Here is an 18,659-nt window from a genome sequence, read left to right as displayed (position 1 = left end):
AGCCCCCCGGCAGGCCGGTACAGACCCCCACAGGGTGCACAGACCACCGGCAGGCCGGCACAGCCCCCCGGCAGGCCGGTACAGACCCCCACAGGGTGCACAGACCACCGGCAGGCCGGCACAGCCCCCCGGCAGGCCGGTACAGACCCCGGGCAGTCCACACAGCCCCCCGGCAGGCCGGCAGAGACCCCCGGAAGGCCCGAAATGACGGCGCATCATGATGCGCACACACCGCGCATCATGATGACGTCAGGCTGTCAATCAACTTTGAACTTCCGATTCCGATGCCGAATTCCGATATTGAAAAAATATCGGAAGTCGGTATCGGAATTCCGATACAGCAAGTATCGGCCGATACCCGATACTTGCGGTATCGGAATGCTCAACACTAGTTATAAGTTCTGTCATGAAATCATAAACTTGAGGTGTAATTCCTGAAACAGGCGGAGGAGGTGGAATATGTTCTTTGTTGTTCTGTAAAATACACTGTTAGTGAGACTAGTTGATCTTGAAAAGGACATTGATTCTACTCTACAGTCAGCCTGGGATTGGAGACCCCTAGCATACTAGGAAATGACTTAAAGGGAAACTGTCACCATGAAAACACAGTCCAATCTGCAGATATCATATTATAGATCACACAATGTAGTTGTGTGAGAAAACATTTAGTATTACCTGGGTTTTAGTCACTGATTCCTTTGCTTTTTCTTGGATTTTCGGGCCAGTTTGCGGTACTATCTTTAACTGACATATATCATATTTCTTTGTACAAGTGTGTATCCAGAGGTAGCTGTCAACCATGGATAGGACTGCCTACTGGACCACAAATCCCACATAGAGCAGACGTTTAAAGGGTTAACCCCTTCATGACCTATGACACATATATACATCATAGGTCATTGTAGTGCAAATATAAAAATGGCTATTTTTGAGTCCATAATGAAATATATAGAATGAATTCTATATATTACAGAGCTGCATTTCTGGTCAAACAGTTACAGACTGAGACAGTGCTCATCTTGAGAACTATTGTTTATTGTCTGAAACCATTTCACTTCACAAACAGTTCTATATTTATCTATATTTGTTGTTTATCATTGTAAAACATTAAGGTTTATTTAACCTCTGTCTGTGTTGGTTTTATCTAAATCCATGTGGCTTTCATATTGTAAGGGTTTGTGACCCATAGTCTGATGATGCAATGTTATCAGTTTCATCCAATCTTGAAAGGCGGCCACTTGAAGGGTTGGGATGAAGCTTAAGTTACACATAAGTGTAATTTGGTATATAAGGCCAGAGAAACATGACTAAGACAGAAGCACAATTTGGATATATGTACACATGTACACATGTACAGTGTTGATACCTGCATAAGTGGGGACGCCCATGCAGTGTAGTGAATCTTCCAGGGGTTCTCTGTCTTGGTGTTGCTTCTCTGATATTCCAGACCGATGATGTTTAAAAGCCTCTTGGTGATTGATGATGTGAGTATACTTTATATAGTTAATCTTTATATATACTTAATCATTATATGTATTCAATCTTTATATGTACTTAACCTTTGCATCTTAAAATATACAAAAGTGTACGCAATCACACTATTCAATCATACTCTTCCTTTAATTCTGTACCTTGCAATAAAATTGCATTATATCGCAAGTAGTAGCCTTCTTTAAAGCCATATCCGAACCTTAGTGTTAAAAACTTGGCAATACAGTTGTATCCCTGCATTACCTGCAGGCTACTATTGTGAGCCCTCATGTTTTCAGGCACATGAGAGCTGATCGGATCAGCTGTCATGTGCCCCTAACAGACCTGGGTGTAATCACGATCCACCCGTGGCTGTTAACCTCTTAAATGCTGCTGTCAATTTCCAACGGCAGCAATTATCATGGTAATCTCGGAAACGCGTCACTAATCCCGCCCATCTGCGCGCCCGTCACATGAATTCGAGGTGCCAATCAGTTAGCATGACAACCCGGGGTCTGCAAGAGACCCCTGTGGTTGTCATTGCTGATCTGCTAGGTGCACAGCCCTAAGGCCGGCTCTCGTAGCAAATAAGTTCTGCTGCAGATAGCAGGGCTGAAGCGAACAGATGATTGCAGCTTTAAGTCTCCTAAATTGACTATTGAAGCAAGTAAAAAGTAGAAAAAAGTTTCAAAAATATGAAAAGAATTAAAATAATAAATGTTCAAATCACCCCCTTTTGCCCCATTCAAAATAAAAGAAAAAACAAAAAAATTCAAATACACACTTATTTGATATTGATGCATTCAGAAACGCCTGATCTATCAAAATATAAAAATAATGAATTTGATCGGTAAACGGTGTAATGAGAGAAAGAAATTAAAATTCTAGAATCAAGTTTCTTTGGCCGCTGCAACATTGCAATAACAGGCGATCAAAAGATCGTATCTGCACCAACATGGTATCAGTAAAAACGTCAGCTCAGCGCACAAAAAATAAGCCCTCACCCAACCCAAGATCCTAAAAATTGCAAATTCTGCGGGTCTAGGAAAATGGCGCCATTGTTTTTTTCTTTTTTTTTTTTTTTTTTACAAACTTTAGATTGTTTTTACCATTAACCATTGTAAGGTAGCGCTTGTCATTAAGGTAGGGGCAGGGTCGGTTTTAGGCAAAGTGGGGCCCTAGGCAAAGTTTAAAATGGGGCCCCAAATGCTAACATATTGCACATCACACAGAAGCATTTCGGTTGTATTTACATGCGCTGAGATCAGGGCGCTAAATGATCGACAAAATTGAAGAAGTCATTCAATACTTGTTTCCCGGGCTCTTTCCACCGTCTGAGAAAGAATGATGGGGACAGAACAATTACACACACCCTAACAGATCACCATACAGTATCATGTTATCAGCAGCACATCTACAGTTTACAGCTCATAGTCCTCCATATAATATAATCTGCCCCATAGTCCTCCATATAGTATAATACACTCCTCAGTTCTCCATATAGTATAATACACTCCTCATAGCCCTCCATATATTAAAATACACTGCTCAGTCCTCCATATAGTATAATACACTCCTCATAGTTCACCATATAGTAATATGCACCGCCATAGTCACCCATGTAGTACAATTCACTTCCCATAGCATAATGCACCCCATAGATCTTCATATAATGTATTCCCCATAGTTCTCGATACTGTATAATGCAGCCCACATATAGTATAATGCAGCCACCCAATAGAGCATAATGCAGCCACCCCACAGAGTATAATGCAGCCCCGCCATACAATATAATGTAACCCCCATAGAATATAATGCAGCTCCCCTCTTATAGTATAATGCAGCCACCCCTTAGAGACTTAGAGAATAATGCAGCTACCCCAGAGTATAATGCAACCATTCCACAGAATATGATGTAACCCCCTATAGAATATAATGCAGCCCCACCCCCCATATAGTATAATGCAGCCCCTCCATAGAATATATGGCAACCCCTTCATAGGATATAATGCAGCCCGTTATATAGTATAATGTAGCCCCTCCATAGAATACAATGTAGCCCTCCTCATATAGTTTAATGCAGCCCCTATCGAATATAATAAATATAATACCCCCCATAGAATATAATGTAGCCCAAAATAGAATATAATACAGCCCACCTCCCCATAGAATATAATGTAGCCCCCATATTATTTAACACAGCCTCCCCTTATAGAATATAATGTAAAATGTACCCCCATGGTATATAACACAGCTGCATAGTATATAGCCCAGCACCACATGGTATACAGCCCAGCCCACCATGGCATACAGCACAGTCCACCATGGTATACAGCACAGCATGGCATATAGCCCACCATGGTATAATACAGCCCACCATGGCATACAGGCTGCATACCATGCTGGGCTGTATACAGTGTTGGCCAAAAGTATTGACACCCCTGCAATTCTGTCAGATAATACTCAGTTTCTTCCTGAAAATGATTGCAAACACAAATTCTTTGGTATTATTATCTTCATTTAATTTGTCTTAAATGAAAAAACACAAAAAGAATTGTCCTAAAGCCAAATTGGATATAATTCCACACCAAACACAAAAAAGAGGGTGGACAAAAGTATTGGCACTGTTCGAAAAATCATGTGATGCTTCTCTAATTTGTGTAATTAACAGCACCTGTAACTTACCTGTGGCACCTAACAGGTGTTCGCAATAACTAAATCACACTTGCAGCCAGTTGACATGGATTAAAGTTGACTCAACCTCTGTCCTGTGTCCTTGTGTGTACCACATTGAGCATGGAGAAAAGAAAGAAGAACAAAGAACTGTCTGAGGACTTAAGAAACCAAATTGTGAGGAAGCATGAGCAATCTCAAGGCTACAAGTCCATCTCCAAAGACCAGAATGTTCCTGTGTCTACCGTGTGCAGTGTCATCAAGAAGTTTAAAGCCCATGGCACTGTGGCTAACCTCCCTAGATGTGGACGTAAAAGAAAAATTGACAAGGGATTTCAACGCAAGATTGTGCGGATTTTGGATAAAGAACCTCGACTAACATCCAAACAAGTTCAAGCTGCCCTGCAGTCCGAGGGTACAACAGTGTCAACCCGTACTATCCGTCGGTGTCTGAATGAAAAGGGACTGTATGGTAGGAGACCCAGGAAGACCCCACTTCTTACCCCGAGACATAAAAAAGCCAGGCTGGAGTTTGCCAAAACTTACCTGAAAAAGCCTAAAACATTTTGGAAGAATGTTCTCTGGTCAGATGAAACAAAAGTAGAGCTTTTTAGGCAAAGGCATTAACATAGAGTTTACAGGAGAAAAAAAGAGGCATTCAAAGAAAAGAACACAGTCCCTACAGTCAAACATGGCGGAGGTTCCCTGATGTTTTGAGGTTGCTTTGCTGCCTCTGGCACTGGACTGCTTGACCGTGTGCATGGCATTATGAAGTCTGAAGACTACCAACAAATTTTGCAGCATAATGTAGGGTCCAGTGTGAGAAAGCTGGGTCTCCCTCAGAGGTCATGGGTCTTCCAGCAGGACAATGACCCAAAACACACTTCAAAAAGCACTAGAAAATGGTTTCAGAGAAAGCACTGGAGACTTCTAAGGTGGCCAGCAATAAGTCCAGACCTGAATCCCATAGAACACCTGTGGAGAGATCTAAAAATGGCAGTTTGGAGAAGGCACCATTCTAATATCAAGGACCTGGAGCAGTTTGCCAAAGAAGAATGGTCTAAAATTCCAGTAGAGCATTGTAAGAAACTCATTGATGGTTACCGAAAGCGGTTGGTCGCAGTTATTTTGGCTAAAGGTTGTGCAACCAAGTATTAGGCTGAGGGTGCCAATACGTTTGTCTGGCCCATTTTTGGAGTTTTGTGTGAAATGATCAATGTTTTGCTTTTTTCTTCATTCTCTTTTGTGTTTTTTCATTTAAGACAAATTAAATGAAGATAATAATACCAAAGAATTTGTGTTTGCAATCATTTTCAGGAAGAAACTGAGTATTATCTGACAGAATTGCAGGGGTGTCAATACTTTTGGCCAATACTGTACCACGGTGGGCTGTATAATACAACCCAGCATGGTATACAGCCAACCACGGTATAATACAGCCCAGCATTGTATAATACAGCCCAGTATGTTCTAATACAGCCCAGCATGGTATATAGCCCCCCCAGAATGGTATAATACAGCCCAGCATGGTCTAATACAGCCCAGCATGGAATATAGCCCCCCCAAGGATGGTATAATACAGCCCAGCAAGGTATATAGCCCCCCAGAATTTTATAATACAGCCCAGCATGGTATAATACAGCCCAGTATGGTATATAATCCACCAGAATGGAATAATACAGCCCAGTATAATATTGTAATGTCACGTGTGACTAGAGTTGAGCGACTTTTGTTTTTTTAGGGTCGAGTTTCGTTTCGTGAAACCCGACTTTTCCAAAAGTCGGGTCGAGCAAGATCGGCCGATTATAGGGAAAAGTCGGGGTCGTCCCGAAACACGAAACCCAATGTAAGTCAATGGGGAATAAAAGTCGGCAGTGAGAGGAGGACAGGAAACACACCTACAGTGCTCATTTGAATGCCAAAAGCATCAATTCTTCTTACTTAAGCTTGTCAACCTTAATTAACTTCATTATACAAGTTACGCACTGAAAAATGGGGGTTATTTGGCTAAAGTTGTGGGGGGGTAGGGCTGGCTCCAGGTTTTCATGTGCCCTGGGCGAAAGAGCGCCCCTTTAACACATGCCACAACTCATCATGCTCCGATACGGCAGAGAAATAGCGGCATAGTACAATGAAAAATACTTCACTTTTTACATCTCATGACGAGGCCCATCTATTTCTCCATACAGAATCATTGGTCCCATATAATGTTTGAAACAGTATATGATGAGCTCCACATAATGCTACAGTATATGTTGGTCCCCATGGATGAAGCTCCACTCTCTTATGGGCCCAAATAATGCTCCAAACATAATGGGCCCCATTTCTAATGCTCTAGTGTATAATGGGCCCTGTAAATGCTGCTCCAGTGTCTGATGTCCACCTTTGGAATGTTCCAGTGTATGGTGGGCCCCATCTATCATTCTCCAGAGTATAGTGCTCCCCAAAAATTGCTGTCCCAACATTGAAAACAATCAAATAAGTCTCCTCGCTAGGGAATCCCTGTACTAGTCTGGACTCCTCGTCGTCCCCATCTTCCATCTCACTGCACAGTATTTCAACCTTGCAAGTGCTGTGATCCTGAGCAAGCAGGGGGGGCCCACTCGTTGGCGACGGCACTGGCACAGGGCCCCTGATAGTACGGTGGTGTGTCTGATGGCGGGTGGGCCGAACCTGCACTTTCATCTGCAGCTTCCTCTTTGTCACTGTGTAAGATGGAACTGTATATGGGAAGGGTAACCTGAGTTTCATCAGGGTCAGATTCAGGCCGTGTAGCATGCAAGGGGAATGTAGTGGTCTGGGTCAATGTACCAGCAGATTAATCGAGCAGTGGCTGGGCATCAGTGCACTTGTGTCACCCCCAGGAGTACGGTCGCCACAGTGGCATTACCTTCCTCCTAGGGAGTGTGATGTCATGCTTGGGAGCAACGAAGGATCTCTCTAGCAGGTTAACTGATTGGGCGGCGTTATTCCCACGAGTCATGACCCTCCAAACAGCGTTCATGAAGGCAAAGTGTTTGTTTTACGTGGGCAGTATGGTTGCAAAGCTGAACCTTAAAGGAATGTCCAGAAGGGCACCACCAGGAGTGGAGCCTACGGTTAAATTCGACTCCACCTGGGAAACTTCAACCATGCCAGCTACAGAACAGATGCACACATTGCAAGCTTAATTCCGTTAACGAACGAGACTCCGTCATGCCCCGCGGTCCGAGTCCAGCTTACTAGAGGGACACGTGAGGCTCTGGCACATGAGATTGGCCAATAACTGGTGTGTCATGCCCTTACATGTCCGTGGCTGCATGTGCGCTACACTGAAAAGGCCAGCGTTTGTCGCTTACAGGTGCAGATAACCCGCTGAACAACGTTAGTGATGGGGATCACTGATTACAATTACTGCAATAGGGAACGGGGACATGGAGACCTTCTGCACTCCCCTTATTCAGTGTTCCTACACTCCTGACGATTCCTAGGCAGGTTCCGCACCTGGTGACGAGCTGGATACCTTAAATCCCTAGCTTGCCCTGCACCTATCACTTTCTAGTGAACTGGACGGTGCAGAAACTAATCCCACCTCTGCACTAATACACACACAAGGAAAGTCACAAACAGGGAAAAACACCACTTGACTTTCTCTGTTGCTATTGCTCCCAGCAATAGAGTACAACACCAAAGTTCAGCTTCACCCCTGAAACTCGACACCTGAATTCAGCTTCCGCCTGAAGCATTTATGCCAGAGCTCCCCTGAGCTACCGTGAACTCCTCTCTGTAGTTCCTTCCTTCACCAGACTTGGTTGGAAATGAGCAATATCACCAACAGTGACTGAGACCACCTGCAACTCCTTCATAGGTAGGAGCCAGGGAATCACAACGGCTTCATAATCACGTGCAATAACACTAGCGGCCAACGGGGGCAACTAAACTAAAGTAACCAGAGTGCAATGACCCTAACAGCCACTGGGGGCAAAACTAGAACTATAACAACCACAGTGTAATGACCTTAATGGCCAACGGGGGCAAACAGCTTTAAGGAAAAAAAAAGGTCACTTGTGCAAAATCTGTCATCATCCAACCTGGATCATGACAGCACCCTCCCTCAATGAGGGGCCTCTGGACCCTCAAGACCACTCTTCACAAAAAAAAACACCTACAGTGGGGACGCCCAGATCCAGAGTTGATATGGCAGATGGCTAGCACTCGACTAGTGTAATGAATAAATGGTGCTAGTGAAAGGGAGCCTCTGGTCCCGTAAATGTAAAGTCAATATAGAATCACTGCACACGTAAATTATGCTAAAGTGAGCTTTTTATTATGATTCACTGCTGAGGCACGGTGGTGCCTGCATCCCCCACTGTGCCACCAATGTTTTTTTGCCATACCAACAGGATCTCTGCTCCTCTAGCACCTGGACTATTGGCTATATTGGATAATCCGCATTTTTTTGAAATATTGCCTAGCAGTGATAAACTATCAACCGGTGACTACCAAAACTCTACTTCAAAAGGGCGACTATGTGATAAAGGCCGTTGTTAGGCCAAAACGTCAGCTGTCGCTTCAGTACCCGTCAATTAAATAATAAAAAGCTCACTTTAGCATAATTTACGTGTGCAGTGATTCTATATTGACTTTACAGATCCAGAGTTCACCCCAACAACTACCTGAACTTCAGGTTTATGACAAACGAGCACCGCTGGTATTGGCAATGTATGTTATGGAGGCACCACCCATCTCCAAAGTGCTGATCTGGGGAACGAATGGTGTATGGGCAAGTTTGTGGGTAACTCCAGCTGGTAATTCTCCGGGCTGATGATAGCCGATACCAAATACGGCCCAATCACCTGAGAATTCCAGACTCCCACAACACATTTCCACTGGATGTTTTTGGTGGCCACCCAAACATGCTCGTTCACACACAGGTCCGGACCTCAACGTTTATTGCCACACATTCAATTGTCATACTACGGAGATGTTGTGAGTTCATTCTCACCAGTTGTGAGTTCCCCTTCTGGACTCCCTCTGATGGTGACGGGAGGTGGTGCGGCTGGTTTGATTGGTGGAAATCTGCCACCTGAGAATGAGGATGATGATTGGATCTCAGGATTCTCAGATTGGATTTAAGACAGCCGACGCCATATTCAGTTGCTGGTCATTCCTTCTGGCTTGTCAGCTCTTGGTTTTCACCTATGTTCCAGTCATCTAAAGCTAAGTTTTTCTGCTAATGTTCACACTTAATTTTGTTGGTCTATTCAGTTTTTTGTGTGGTCTGCCAGCCCCGGCTGGGGGCTGAGCTGAATTTCCACTCTTATTTATCAGTATTTTGCCAATTGGCTTTTTGTCCCTTACTAGATCGGTCTCTTTTTGCTCTGTCTCAGAATATTCCAGAGTGCTGATATAGTGGGAGAAGTCTAGTGACTTCAGGGTTAATTTTGCTATCAGAAGTGTTGGACATGATTTTTGTAGGGTTTTTTGCAGGTTGCAGACAGTGACTTGCCTTTCCTTTCCTGTCTAGTTAGTTTGGGCCCCATCATTTGCTCAGCCTATTTTCCTGCCTGTGTTTGTGCCTTCATCTTGTTTCACCGTCAATACATGTGTGAGGGCTATCTATTCCTTTGGGGTCTGCTCTGGGGCAGTTAGCTTTCACTTTTCTTGCTTTAGGCTTATGTAGTCCTCCGGCCGTGATGAGGCGTCTAGGAACATCGTAGGCACGCTCCACTGCTACTGCTAGTTGTGTGGTACGATCAGGGATCTGCAATCTTCATAGTTACCAACTTCTCTGGTTTTCTGTGGCTTAGCTTGTTTTGTTTTTTTCTCCTCGGTGACCCATTCAAAACAGAGTCGCCAGCCTTACCGCAGATTCTAGGGTACTCAAAAGCAGGAAAGATTTGCAAAAAAAAAAAAAATGTGTCAGAATTTTTTTTTTACATGTATATTTTTTCCTTTTTCTCTGGGGCCTTAGGAGGATTTTTTTTTTTTTTAATGGAGATTAAGCAATTGTCTGATCGTGTGGAGCAGCTCACTGCTGAAGTGCGGGGAATTTCCACCTATCTCGCTCATTCTGTTGCTGCTGAATCAAGGATCCCTACTCCTGATGTGTTTTTTGGGGATTGGTCTAAATTTCTGAATTTTAAGAATAATTGGAAATTATTTCTTGCCTTGAAGCCTAATTCATCGGGGAGCTCTGCGCAGCAGGTTAAAATTGTCATCTCTTTGTTGCGCGGCGATCCCCAGGATTGGGCGTTTTCTTTGACACCTGAAGATCCTATTCTGACTAATGTGGATGCATTTTTTTCAAGCCTTGGTGTTGTGGTATGATGAACCTAATGCTATTGATCAAGCTTAGAAAGCCCTATTGGCATTGAACCAGGGTCAGGATTCTGTAGAGTTATACTGTCAAAAATTCCAAAAGTGGGCGGTCCTTACTATCTGGAATGATGGTGCCTTGGCAGCTCTCTTTTGGAAGGGTCTGTCAGAAACCGTAAAAGATACTATGGTGGGATTTCCTGTTCCCTCTGGTCTTGACGATTCTATGTCATTAGCCATTCAAATTGATCGGCGTTTACGTGAACGCAAAACTACACGAGAGGTGCTGCCACCTTTTGGGCAAATGTCTGAACCTATGCAATGTGATAGAGTTTTGTCTAGGGTGCAACATCAGGAGTTTAGAAGGTGTAATAAGCTGTGTTTTTTCTGTGGAGACGTCTCTCATATTATTTCTGTCTGCCCAAAATGAGAGAAACGTTTTGCACACACATTTGCTGTGGGCAGTATACAACCTAAGTTTCTTTTGGCAATTACACTGATCTGCTCCTTATCCACATTTTCCACGAAGGCTTTTGTGGATTCAGGAGCAGCGTTGAATCTGATGGATTTGGACTTTGCTAAACATTGTGGTTTTTCCATGACGCCTCTGCGGATGCCTATTCCTTTGAGGGGTATTGATGCTACTTCTTTGGCGGAGAATAAACCCCAGTTTTGGACCCAGGTGATGATGCGGGTTGCCCCAGACCACCAAGAAAATTGTAAATTTTTGGTGCTGCATAATTCGCATGATACTATTGTTCTGGGTTTTCCTTGGTTGCAAACTCATAATCCAGTTTTGGATTGGAAATCTGGGTCTGTGGTGAGTTGGGGTTGTCAGTGTGTTCTTAGGGACGCTCCTGTTTTCTCCACCTCTCCTCAGTCTCATGATATGCCCCATTATCTAGCCGACTTTTCTGATGTATTTAGTGAGAGCAAGTCTGCGTCTTTGCCTCCTCATAGGGGTTATGACTGTGCAATTGAGTTGATGCCTCGGTGTAAATTTCCCAAGGGTCGGCTTTTCAACTTATCAGTACCCGATCATGATGCTATGTGATCCTATATTAAGGAGTCATTGGAGAAGGGTCATATTAGACCATCCTCATCTCCTTTAGGTGCTGGTTTTTTTTTTGTGGCCAAGAAAGATGGTTCATTAAGACCGTGTATTGATTATCGTTCCCTTAACAAGATGACGGTTAAATATCAGTACCCGTTACCTCTGATGTCTGATTTATTCTCCAGAGTTAAGAGTGACTGCTGGTTTACTAAGCTTGACCTGAGGGAGGCGTATAATTTTATTCGCATCAAGCACGGGGATGAATGGAAGGTGTTGTTTAATACTCTGGAGGGACATTTTGAGTACCTGGTGATGCCTTTTGGGCTCACTAATGCCCCTTCTGTCTTCCAGTCCTTTATGAATGATATTTTCCGTGACTTTGTGGATAAGTTTTTGATCATCTATTTGGATGATATTTTGATCTTTTCTAGTGATTGGGATTCTCATGTGGAACACGTCCGGACTGTGTTCCGGATTTTGAGAGAGAATTCCCTGTTTGTTAAGGGATCGAAATGCCTCTTTGGTGTACAGAGGATTTCATTTTTGGGATTTATCTTATCTCCATTGACTATTGAAATGGACCCGGCCAAGGTACAGGCCATTTATGATTGGGTTCAGCCTACTTCTTTGAAAGCCCTCCAGAAGTTTTTGGGTTTTGCTAATTTCTATCGTAAATTTATAGGTAATTTTTCTGGTATTGTCAAACCGCTGACTGATCTGACCAAGAAGGGCGCTGATGTGTTGAATTGGTCTCCTGAGGCTATTTCAGCATTTCAGGAGCTTAAGCAGAGATTTACTTCAGCTGCAGTTTTACGGCAACCTGATGTCTCACTTCCATTTCAGGTGGAGGTAGATGCTTCTTAGATTGGTGCAGGAGCTGTTTTGTCCCAAAAAGACCCTGTGACTTCTAAGATAAATCCCTGTGCCTTCTTTTCTCAAAAGTTCTCCCCATCTAAATGCAACTATGACGTGGGGAATCGGGAATTGTTGGCCATGAAGTGGGCATTTGAGGAGTGGAGACATTGGTTGGAGGGAGCAAAACATCAAGTTGTGGTCCTCACCGATCACAAGAATTTGATTTATCTGGAGTCGGCCAAACGCTTGAATGCTAGACAGGCTAGATGGGCCATGCTTTTCACGCTTTTTAATTATTTTGTGGTCTCTTTTCTTCCTGGCACTAAGAATGCTAAGGCAGACGCCCTTTCTAGGAGTTTCTTGCTGATTCTCTTAGTGTGACCGAGCCTACTACCATCCTAGGTGAGGGGGTAGTTCTTTCTGCCATTTCGCCCGATTTGAGACGCGCCCTGGAGGAATTTCAGGAGGATAAACCTGAGCGTTGCCCTATGGGAAAATTGTATGTTCCTGACCAGTGGAGAAAGAGAGTGATGTCTGAAATTTATTGCTCCGCATTGGCTGGTCATCCAGGTATTTTTGGTACCAGAGATTTGGTGAGTCGGTCCTTTTCGTGGCCTGCCTTATCTTGTGACGTCAGGAATTTTGTACAGTCCTGTGGGACTTGTTCTCGGTCTAAACCCTGTTCTCGTTCTAGTGGGTTGCTGATGGCCTTGCCGGTGCCCAAGAGGCCATGGACCCATATCTCAATGGATTTTATTTCTGATCTTCCTGTCTCTCAGAGAATGACTGTTATCTGGGTGATTTGTGATAGATTTTCGAAGATGGTCCATCTTGTACCACTCCCAAAGTTGCCATCTTCTGTTGAGTTGGTGCCCTTGTTTTTACAACAGGTGGTTCGGTTACATGGGATTCCTGGGAACATTGTGTCCGACAGAGGAGTCCAGTTTGTTTCCAGATTCTGGAAAGCCTTTTGTTCCAATCTGGGAATTCAGTTATCCTTCTCCTCCGCGTTTCATCCTCAGACCAATGGACAGACTGAGAGAACAAACCAGACCATGAAGTCTTATTTGAGATGTTTTATATCTGCTGATCAGGATGATTGGGTCTCATTTTTGCCATTGGCCCAATTTGCGCTGAACAATAGAGCTGGTTCTGCCACTTTGATGTCACCCTTTTTCTGTAATTTTAGGTTTCATCCTCGGTTCTCTTCAGGGCAAGTGGAATCTTCGTCCTGCCCAGGTGTGGACACTGTGGTTAAGAGAATGCAGCAGATATGGGACCAAGTAACATAGTAACATAGTAACATAGTAACATAGTTATTAAGGTTGAAGGGAGACTTTAAGTCCATCTAGTTCAACCCATATCCTATCCTAACTTGCCCTAACATGTTGATCCAGAGGAAGGCAAAAAAAACCCATGTGGCAACAAGTAAGCTTCACATTGGGGAAAAAAATTCCTTCCTGACTCCACATACGGCAATCAGACTTGCTCCCTGGATCAACGCAATATTAAGGAAACTAGTGTATATACCCTGTAATATTATACTTTTCAAGAAAGGCATCCAGTCCATTCTTACATTTTAGTAGGGAATCACTCATTACAACATCATATGGCAGAGAGTTCCATAGTCTCACTGCTCTTACAGTAAAGAATCCGCATCTGTGAGTATGCTTAAACCTTCTTTCCTCCAGACGTAGAGGATGCCCCCTTGTCCCCGTCACAGGTCTAAGAGTAAAAAGATCATTAGAAAGCTCTTGGTATTGTCCCCGCATATATTTATACATTGTAATAAGTTCACCCCTAAGCCTTCGATTCTCCAAACTAAATAACCCCAAATGTAATAACCTGTCTTGGTATTGCAGACCCCCTAGTTCCCTAATAACCTTGGTCGCTCTTCTCTGCACCCGCTCCAGTTCAGCTATGTCTTTCTTATACACCGGAGACCAGAACTGTACACAGTATTCTAAGTGTGGTCGCACTAGTGACTTATATAGAGGTAAAATTATGTTCTCCTCATCAGCATCTATGCCTCTTTTAATGCATCCCATTATTTTATTTGCCTTTGCAGCAGCTGCCTGACACTGGCCGCTAAATGTGAGTTTGTCGTCCACCCATACACCCAGGTCTTTTTCAGTGACTGTTTTGCCCAGTGTTTTACAATTAAGCACATAATTATACATCTTGTTCGTTCTACCCAAGTGCATGACCTTACATTTATCCCCATTAAAGCTCATTTGCCATTTATCAGCCCAAGCTTCTAGTTTACATAAATCCTCCTGTAATATAAAATTGTCCTCCTCTGTATTGATTACCCTGCAGAGTTTAGTGTCATCTGCAAATATTGAAATTCTACTCTCTATGCCCCCTACAAGGTCATTAATAAATATGTTAAAAAGAAGCGGGCCCAAAACTGACCCCTGTGGTACCCCACTGCTAACCGTGACCCAGTCTGAGTGTGCTCCATTAATAACCACCCTTTGTTTCCTATCCCTGAGCCAGCTCTTAACCCACCTACACATATTTTCCCCTATCCCCATTGTTCTCATTTTATGTATCAACCTTTTGTGTGGCACCGTATCAAAAGCTTTTGAAAAGTCCATGTACACCACATCCACTGCATTCCCTTGGTCCAGTCCGGAACTTACCTCTTCATAAAAGCTTATCAGATTAGTCTGACAGGAACGGTCCCTTGTAAACCCATGTTGATATTGGGTCATGAGGTTATTCTTCTCCAGATACTCCAGTATAGTATCTTTTAGAAAACACTCCAGGATTTTACCCACAGTTGAGGTAAAACTTACTGGCCTATAATTTCCAAGTTCAGTTTTTGTCCCCTTTTTGAATATTGGCACCACATTTGCTATACGCCAGTCCTGTGGTACAGACCCTGTTATTATGGAATCTTTAAAGATTAAAAATAATGGTCTATCTATGACTGTGCTTAATTCCTGCAGTACTCGGGGGTGTATCCCATCCGGGCCCGGGGATTTGTCAATTTTAGTGATTTTTAGACGCCGCCGTACTTCCTGCTGGGTTAAGCAGGTGACATTTAACAGAGAATTGTTATCCCTGATCATGTTATCCGTCATGGGATTTTCTTGTGTAAACACTGTTGAAAAAAGTCATATAGCATATTGGCTTTTTCCTCATCCTCATCCACCATTTCACCCAGACTATTTTTAAGGGGGCCAACACTATCATTTTTTAGTTTCTTACTGTTTATGTAGTTAAAGAATATTTTGGGATTATTTTTACTTTCTCTGGCAATGAGTCTCTCTGTCTCAATCTTTGCTGTCTTGATTTGCTTTTTACAGAATTTATTTAATCTTCTGTATTTAGTTAATGCCTCATCACTACCTATTTGCTTTAATTCGCTAAATGCTTTATTTTTGTCCCTTATTGTGCCCCTTACAGCTCTATTTAGCCATAGTGGTTTCTTCCTATTTCTCGCATGTTTATTCCCATATGGTATATATTGTGCACAGGTCCTATTCAGGATGCTAATAAACGTCTCCCATTTTCTTTGTGTATTTTTATGTCTCAGGATATCGTCCCAGTTAATTCCACCAAGATCATCTCTCATCCGTTGGAAATTTGCTTTCCTGAAGTTTAGTGTCCTTGTAACCCCTCTACTACACTTCTTATTAAAGGATACATGAAAACTTATTAATTTGTGATCACTGTTACCCAAGTGACCCCCAACCCTTACATTTGATATGCGGTCTGGCCTGTTGGTTAATATTAGGTCTAGCAGTGCCCCCCCTCTTGTTGGGTCCTGAACCAGTTGTGAAAGGTAATTGTCTCTCATAGTAGTCAAAAACCTATTACCTTTGCTGGAACTGCAGGTTTCAGTTCCCCAATGTATTTCAGGGTAGTTGAAGTCCCCCATAATAATGACTTCTCCTTGAGTCGCAGCTTCATCTATTTGCTTTATGAGGATATTCTCTGTTGCTTCCATTATTTTTGGAGACTTATAAAAAACCCCTATCAGTAATTTATTATTTTTCCCCCCTCCCCTTATCTCTACCCACAGGGACTCTACATTTTCATTAGATTCATATATATTATCACGAAGGATGGGTTTTAAGGATGATTTTACATATAAACCCCCGCCTCCCCCTCGCTTATTTGTTCGGTCATTTCTGAACAGACTATAGCCCTGTAAATTAACCGCCAAGTCGTGGCTCTCGTCCAGCCATGTCTCAGATATCCCCACCATGTCATAATTATGTTCCAACAACATTAACTCCAATTCCTCCATTTTGTTGGCAAGGCTTCTGGCATTAGTATACATGCACTTTATGTATCTCTTGTACCTCTATTCTTTCTTAAATTATTAACTGTTCTAACCCCACCCCCCATCCCACCCCCACCCCCAATGTCATTATTTGGGGGTGGGGGTGGCATGTGGGGTGGGGATAAGTGGTGGATAAGTTGTCACTTTCTCAGGAAAAGGCCCAGCGATTTTCCAACCGACATAGGACCATTGGTCCCCGGTTTAAAGTGGGTGATATGGTTTGGTTGTCGTCTAAGAATATTCCTGTGAAGGTTGCATCTCCTAAATTTAAGCCAAGATTTATTAGTCCTTATAAGATTTTGGAAATTCTTAATCCTCTTTCGTTTCGATTGGCTCTCAGAAGTGTTTGACATTATTTTTGTAGGGTTTTTTGCAGGTTGCAGACAGTGACTTGTCTTTCCTTTCCTGTCTAGTTAGTTTGGGCCCAATCATTTGCTCAACCTATTTTCCTGCTTGTGTTTGTGCCTTCATCTTGTTTCACCATCGACGAGGCGTCTAGGAACATCGTAGGCACGCTCCACGGCTACTGCTAGTTGTGTGGTAAGATCAGGGATCTGCAATCTGCATAGTTACCAACTTCTCTCGTTTTCTGTGGCTGAGCTTGTTTTGTTTTTTTTTTCCCCGGTGACCCATTCATAACATGGAGAATTCTTTCTGGAACTGACAACAGAGACGTCCCCCTGTGTCACCACACTCACACCCCCGCAATTCACCAAGGGATGCACCACCCTCCAACCCCTCCCACTACGAGGTCTGCGCCTCTCAGGGTTGGCTAATAGCGAGGGTTGAGCCTTGCCCCTACTCTCCTGCAGCACCTCAGCTGCTACCACTGGAGAGGAAGGGGATGTTTGTAGAGAGACAGCAGAGAAAGTAGCTCCTAGGCAGCAGCCCTCACACGACTGCTACCAGTTGACTACTTCCCTAGTCCACCAATCTAAGACCGGGTTGTGTTTTTTAGACCAAGGGGGGCCCACAACGATAGGTGCTTGATTTCCCTCCAAGACGTAGTATGACTGGGACTCATCATGATGTCCACTCTGCTGCACAATGTCATCTACGACTTGGTTTAACCCCCCTGGCTCAGTGGGACAGAGTCAATGGCTTGGACGCTTATGGGTTTGTCTGGCGTCTCACACCCCAGACCATGAGTTTGGACAAACTGAGCATCCAGCAAACTGACTTCTGCTCCACTGTTAACAAGCACCGATATGCCCTCAGGTACCTCGTCAACCATCACCTCTGCTAACATAGTACCTTCAGAGGGCGTGGAGGAAATATACACTCCCAGGTCATCTTCCTCCACACGACCAGGGGGACACGGCTTCTCTGATAGTACAGAAGTTTCGACGTGAGCTCCAAGGATTAAATCATTAGTCTGCTCTCTACAGGGACGTACCCCTTCACCTTGGGGGACACCAACTCCTCCCACCTGCCTGGGTACGTCCGCATGTATAAGCAAGTCCTGCTCCCCAGCAGGGACTCCAAGGCGCATCTTCGCCAAAGCCGCAAATGGACCCTCTAGTGGAGCCAGAGGGTCGGCCCCAGACCCATAATTCTGCTGCTGGTGCTGCTTAAACACATCATTCAGCTCCTCATTCATCTCAGTGAGGACCAGCAGCAACAGCTCACCGGTCTAAACTTGGCCCATGGCTCACAAGAGAAAAATGTTAGCGTTGTTGATAATGTATTGTCACGTGTGACAGGATACACCGCCTCGAGCAGGGTGAATTTCTATAACACAAGTGATACTGAATACACCGTCTCCAGCAGAGTTAAGGGAATCACTGGGGAAACCGTTACAATGGAGGGCCCTGCAATAGGGACCGGGGACGTGGAGACCTCCTGCACTCCTCTGAGTCAGTGTCCCTACACTCCTGACGATCCCAAGGCAGGTTCCGCACCTGGTGACGAGCTGGATACCTCAGATCCCTAGCTCGCCCTGCACCTATCCCTTTCTAGTGAACTGGACGGTGCAGAAACTATTCCCACCACTGCACTAATACACACATAATG

The sequence above is a fragment of the Dendrobates tinctorius genome, unplaced genomic scaffold, assembly GCF_039654945.1.
Source record: "Dendrobates tinctorius isolate UK_male_01 unplaced genomic scaffold, ASM3965494v1 ptg000020l, whole genome shotgun sequence".
In the NCBI taxonomy this organism is placed as follows: Eukaryota; Metazoa; Chordata; class Amphibia; order Anura; family Dendrobatidae; genus Dendrobates; species Dendrobates tinctorius.
Note: the sequence above shows the minus strand (reverse complement) of the source record.